This window comes from Sardina pilchardus, chromosome 23 (genome assembly GCF_963854185.1).
Source record: "Sardina pilchardus chromosome 23, fSarPil1.1, whole genome shotgun sequence".
Classification (NCBI taxonomy): domain Eukaryota; kingdom Metazoa; phylum Chordata; class Actinopteri; order Clupeiformes; family Clupeidae; genus Sardina; species Sardina pilchardus.
Window position 1 is genome coordinate 29,111,220 of NC_085016.1, and position 6,888 is coordinate 29,118,107.

Below are 6,888 nucleotides of genomic sequence, written 5' to 3' on the forward strand. Positions count from 1 at the left end.
GGTTTAAAAGTGAAAGGTTAGATGACGTCTTTTCATGGTCGTTGAAAAGACGTCTATGGAAAGACGCCTTTTCAACGTTTAAATTTGGTTGAAACCACGTCTTGTTTAGGTGCTGCCATGGACCTATTTTCAACCAGAATTTTGCTGTTATATATTAATTTATAAGCCTATATTATCCTATTATAGGCTTTTAAATAATGTGCATTAAGCACTTGCTAACTTTACCATTACCCATACTATTGCTGTTAAAATAAGCCTATATTATCCTATTATAGGCTTTTAAAATGTGCATTAAGCATTTTCATTTACCAACTTAACCATCTAGATGATAAATACATAATCTAATAGGCCTACATTACAATAGCAAGCTAGGCGTAAACAAACAGTCAAACAAACGTTATCCATTTCATTGTAATTTTATTTAATTCTTGAAGTCTCCGCCACCGGACCGTCCAGGTGCATCATGTTTAAGATCTGCCTCAGCTCTCCCGATGTCACGGTCAGCCTTGTTGCTCCTTTTTTCACCGCAGCTGAAATGACAGGAAACATTTTCATTAACAGTGTTTCCCATACATTGAGTAATCTGTGGCGGGCCGCCACGAAATAATGTTCTATGTTGTACGATTGAAATTATTTTTAAATCATGTTATCAATTGAATCACTTTCATTGAGCTGCGCGCACGCAGCTTTTTCTTTGCCCGAATGAAACCACTGCCTCTGCATGTGCATTTAACAAAACATTAACGATTGTTGAAGGATTGTTGTTGCCACATACGGCGAGCTAAACTGCTATTAATTCTGCTTAACATGCGGCGCAAATGTGTTCAAAACGGCGGCATTCAAGTGAACTTTTGCTAACGTCTCACAACGTAGCCCACATTAGGGAGACTAAACTAAGTTATGCATTCGAGCCGTATCTCTAAGCGTTAGAATAGTGTAACGAAGAGACTCTTGTGTGGTCTCAACCGCTGACCGGCCCGCTGGCCGGTGAAGTACCCGATCCAACGCTGCCTCCACAGCAGCTTACGAGGAAAACCCCCTGACTGGGAAGCGACAATCAGTCCTCACTCCTACATCCCCGGCCTTAGCTAGCGTCTCCTAACCCTCTCTGGCTTCACCGCGGGCAGCCCTGAACACGTAGGTGTTATCAATTACAATGTACAATTCCAATTCACATTGATTTCCCCCACAGATCCGCCCCCACACAAGAGTCTCTTCGTTGACACTATTCTAACGCTTGGAGATACAGCTCGAATGCATAACTTAGTTTAGTCTCCCTAATGTAGGCTACGTTGTGAGACGTTAGCAGAGTTAACTTGAATGCAGCAGTACGGTGTACATTTTAGGACCGTACAGCAGCCGTTTTGAACACATTTGCGCCGCATGTTAAGCAGAATTAATAGCAGTTTAGCTCGCGCGAGTCTCCTCGTTACGTTTGGATGTCGAATTTAGCATGCTAACAGGTACTTTTCTCTTCCGCTGTCGTGAATGAACAGCTGACAGCGCGGCCGCATTTAGAAGGCGTCACGACGTGATTATTTCTGAGATTCTGATATGTTTTCAAAACTGGAATTTATTGTGCATACGTCATGGTTGAAAACTTATCAGAATCTCAGAAATAATCACGTCTGCAGTCGTCTTAAAACGGCTACATCAAGTCAAACCAGACCGACATAAAAAAAAGCACACCTCCAAAGTGTAGTTTTAGGTTGTTTTGGATAGAAGCGTCTGCTGATTGACTAAATTACCAAATGCGGGGGGGGAAAGGAAAATGTATAGCACACTAAAGCATAGGGAAATATAAATTTATTTCACTCACAGCATTAAGGGCCCTGTTGGTTGTGGTTAGCGGAGGGAGGTCCCAGGAAGAGGCCACGTTCTGTACCCTTCCCATTTCTTCAGCTGATTTGATTCCACCTCCAGCTTGAAGATGGAGAGCATGAAAGAGATACATAATGGTTAGACAGTGTGTTAAAAGTTTATAGAATCATAATAGTGGGTCCACCAGTTGACTCCTCAGTTTTTCTAAAATCATTATAAAATCAAAGACCCACAGTCTTTTGGGGGCAACACACAAACAACAACAAAACAAAATAAAAACACAACATAACATCAAACATTAGTATTTTCTATGTAAACATACAAGCCTGATTGTTTCTCTAATGTCCAGGTCTGCACAGTCCTCCAGGTTTACTGTAGCCGTGTCTGGGCTCCCACGAAGCAGTATGGACAACCACATCACAGAGTCCAGACAAGCAGGGTCCTCCATGAAGGAAAGAGTGCCCCACAATTATCCCAGCCACAATGAACATATCACTGAGAAAGGGAGAAGCTGAGGGGACCAAATGACCAGGCTCTCCTTCAAAGTGGTGTAACAATGGTGTTTGCTGTTTCAAAAAAAAAAAGACAAAAAAGCAAAGTTAGAATAAAACAACTTTGCTTGCTACAACACTTAGAAATAATAAAATTCAGTACATAGTGAACCGTACACTGTTCAGATTCTTCAAAGTCATCCAGCAGTTACTTTAGCTTAGAATAATGGCTTCAAACACATTTTGAGGCAGAACTTGAAATAATAGATGAAAATGGTTTTACGTAAAGTTTTTTTTTTTTACCCTGAGTAGCATTCACCATCTGACAGTACTAGCAGTTGCAGTTCTGGAAGTTGATGGTAGATCTTCCAGGGACACACTTAAGAGTTGATGTGCTGAGAAGACAAATGAGCAAAGGCTTTAGAAAAAGCAACAGTTACACAGAAAAATGACAGGAATCCCAGACCTCAAAAGCAGCGTCTAGTAAAAACACGCTGGAAGTGTCACTTCTTACATAACCAATTTCCAAAAATAATCATTAAACACAAACCCATCAGAACTTATTGACACAGTCTATAACACAGGAGGAAGAGGGAGACACACACACAGACCAGGAAACCAGGGGACACAAGGGACCACAGGGGATTAGTCCAACAAGGGGGTACATAGCTTCGGCGCTACAATACAATCACATAAACACACAACTAGTTTCCCCTACCTTTCACTTTAAAATACCAACATATTGCACAACCTGGGCATCTGAGCCTCGACAATGTTGACCACTCTGTTACTACTCTGTGCCAAATGACAGTCAATAAATAGATAGATATTACTATCATTATTATTCATAATAATAATAACAACAACAACAATAACACTATTAACATGCTGCACAACTGGTCAACAGGTTCTCCACGTCTGGTAATGATGACTGCTTGCTATGAACCATAAACAATAAATGGAGAGTGGGCCTAATAGCGATTCTGGTATTTAAAATAGTCCTGTTGGCAACAAGTACAAGTTGTTGCTACCAAAATGCTACAACAAAAATGAAGTGGATAACAGCGCGCTGCTTGTCTACTCTAGTCTAGTGCAGCGGTCCCCAACCACCGGGCCGTGGCCCGGTACCGGGCCTCGGGACTTTCCCAACCGGGCCGTGCGACATGACGAAAAAAAAAAAAAAGCATGCAAACTCAATGTGCTTCGCATAAATGTCACGCATTTGCATGCCATAGACCCCTGTAGTTTTTAGATAGCAGGCATGCATGTTTGCATTTGATTTGGCAACGTCTTTTTTCGTATTCCCGCCTTCAACACATTTGTTACTTAGTTGCGCTGATCAACTGTCTTTTCTTCAGCGCAGCCCCTGCTCAGTTCAATCACTTCACTTCTCTTGTTCAGTTGCGAACGGCAGTGTGATAACTTAGCAAAACTAGAATGAGCAAAAAACAAATGTCGCTAGAGACTTTCTTTGGAGGGGGTAGGGGGGAAAAAAGACCCACTGATGGTGATGATGATGGTGAGCCAGATAATGCAAAGAAAAAGAAGGGGTCATTCAATCGAAAATATAATGAGTCCTATCTAAAATATGGATTTATAGAGACCGGTGACTCGCATGCACCACGTCCTTTATGTGTGGTATGTGGCGATACGTTGTCAAACGAAGCAATGAAACCATCAAAGCTAGTTCGACATCTGGAATCAAAGCATCCCACACTTAAAGATAAACCCCTGGACTTTTTTGAGCGTAAGAAACGTGAGAGAGATGGCCAAAAAGAGGTGCTTAGGGCGACTACATCTGTCAACGTGGCTGCGCTGAAAGCCTCATATTTAGTGGCTTGTCGGATTGCTAAATGTAAGAAGCCCTTTACTATTGGGGAAGAGCTAGTCCTGCCTGCTGCAAAAGATATGGTCAATGAGGTCCTTGGAGAGGCTGCAGCTAAAAAGATAGGTCAGATACCGCTTTCAGCCAACACTGTCCATAGAAGAATTGATGATATAGCGGAGGATATTGAGGCACAGTTGGTAGAGAGGGTGAATGGGTCACCGTGGTACGCTATCCAGGTTGATGAGTCAACTGATGTTGAAAATAAGGCAATATTGCTTGTGTTCGTGCGGTACATTTTTGAGGAGGATGTGCACGAGGATTTGTTGTGTGTATTGTCGCTTCCAACGAACACCACAGCTGCAGAACTATTCCGGGCTTTGGATGGTTATGTGTCTGGGAAATTAGACTGGTCTTTCTGTATTGGCGTATGTACTGATGGGGCTGCAGCCATGACCGGGCGGCTGTCTGGTTTCACTACCAGGGTTAGAGAGGTTGCACCTGACTGCGAGCCCACACACTGTGTCATTCATAGGGAAATGTTGGCTTGCCGAAAATTGTCGCCCGAGCTGAATGTGGTATTAAATGATGTAGTTAAAGTAATCAACCACATTAAAGCACACGCCCTCAATTCCCGTGTATTTGAGCAGCTCTGTGAAGAAATGGACGCAGAACACAAACGCCTTCTCTTGCACACGGAGGTCCGATGGCTATCGAGGGGCAGGTCACTGGCCAGAGTGTTTGAGTTGCGAGAGCCACTGCAGAGATTTCTTACTGAGAAAAAGTCACCGTTGGCTGCACATTTTAGTGATGAGGACTGGGTGTTGAAACTTGCTTACCTGTGCGACATTTTCGGATTGCTCAATGAGCTCAACCTGTCACTCCAGGGGAGAATGACGACGGTGTTTAAATTGGCAGATAAAGTAGCTGCATTTAAAGCCAAGCTTGATTTGTGGGGAAGACGAGTGGACAGGGGTGTATTTGATATGTTTCAAACATTAGTGGGGATTTTGGGAGAGGCTGAGGCAGGGCCCTCTCTCTCGCAGCTGGTGCGTGATCATCTTGTTGCGCTGTCAAATGAGTTTGAGCGTTACTTCCCATCCTCAAATGATCCACGGCAAACGAATGAGTGGGTCCGCAACCCGTTTGTCAATATCCAGAATCAGTTGTCAACGCAGGAAGAAGATCAATTGACCGAGATAGCGAATGACGGTGGTCTGAAAAACATTTTTGATCAAACCTCTCTGGCGGGTTTTTGGGCCAAAACCAAAGCAGAATATTCGGAGATTGCCGTGAAAGCGTTAAAAACGTTGCTACCATTTCCCACCACGTACCTGTGCGAGGCCGGATTTTCGGCAATGGTTGCAACTAAGACAAAGTTGCGCAATCGCCTGGATGTTTCCAACACACTGAGAGTGTCACTGTCTCCCATCACTCCGAGATGGAGCCGCCTTATTGCGGGGAAACAAGCACAGGGCTCCCACTGATTATGTGGCTATATGCCTAATGCAGTTTAGTTGTAGCCTATATTTTGTTGAGCGTGTTTAAACCTAGGCTACTTGATATATTTAGCTTAAATACAATCAGTTCAATATAAATATTAGTTCTTCTTCAAGTGTAGTTCTGTTGTTAAATTTTCACTTTTTCAAGTTTACTGTTCAGTGTTCCTTGTTCATGAATAACTCCTTGTTCATGAATAACTAAGTAGGCCTAGGCCTAATGCATACACAACACTATGTACATGCCCTGCGCACCCCCCTCCCTCCCCCCCCTTCCCGGTCCGTGAAAAAAAATTGGGAAGCAAACCGGTCCATGGTGCAAAAAAGGTTGGAGACCCCTGGTCTAGTGTATCTAGCAGGAAGGTGGAGAGATATCCATGGTTACAAAGGACTCTTCGGGACGGGTAGATCTAGCCGCGAAAAAAATTCAAATTTTCGCGCTACCTTTGTGAACGTTCTAAGCAGGTCCACGAAATCATGCGTGTTGCAATCAGGTTCCTAACTTCCTACGTTACCACAAACGGCCCTAAATTGTGTTGAATATAGATCAGACAGAAAATACTTTCCTTTCATAGAGATAACGGGACCTAACAGCAATTACAAACGGGTTTCAAGTCCGACTACATTATCAGCGGTAGAGTGAATTAACACAGAAGAATTTCTCCACTCAAGTAAAACTAGCCCAGGACAGGTTAAGTTAGCATGGTAACATACAGATCCTCGATTACTCCGCTGTCCGCATAATCATCTCTGATAGCACTGTTGATGGTGTTCAGAGCATTCGTCTCGTTTTGGCAAAACTGACTCTCGATCAAAATTTTACATTTCTACTTAAATCATAGGCATAAACTCACTTACCTCAGTAGCAGGTTCCATCTTCACGCTGTTCTTCAACGGCTTCAACTGACTGGCCCAATCCCAATGTCAGCCCTAAAGACTAAGAACTAAAGACTCACAGACTTAATTGATCTCAGGTGCTAAGTGAGTGAGTGTGTGAGGCTTCATGGGCTCAGATATGTATTTTGGGATTGGGACAGCACTTCACGAGATCACATGTACCTTGGCGATGTTTACTAACAAAGACGTTGCTAACATTTGCACCATGCACGTGTGTCGTGCGTGCTGTTGTTTACCTTAATTTCCGGTTTTTTCTATGATCTCCGCGGTAAACGTCACAACACTTTGAACTGTGGGTAATTCCCTTAGGTTAAGTCTGCACCGATGCAGACTCACGGAAAGGGCTCGGTAAGTG

The 6,888-nt window shown here is 43.3% G+C and overlaps 1 long non-coding RNA gene across 1 annotated transcript; it reads right to left on the reverse strand.

Annotated features, from left to right (window-relative positions):
• Positions 1-471: 471 nt before the first annotated feature.
• Positions 472-6,888, reverse strand: LOC134071600 (uncharacterized). Its single transcript, XR_009937093.1, has 5 exons — positions 6,495-6,888; positions 2,616-2,707; positions 2,144-2,387; positions 1,820-1,923; positions 472-530 (listed from the first exon to the last, which is right to left on the reverse strand). It is a non-coding gene; the product is annotated as an uncharacterized LOC134071600 (long non-coding RNA).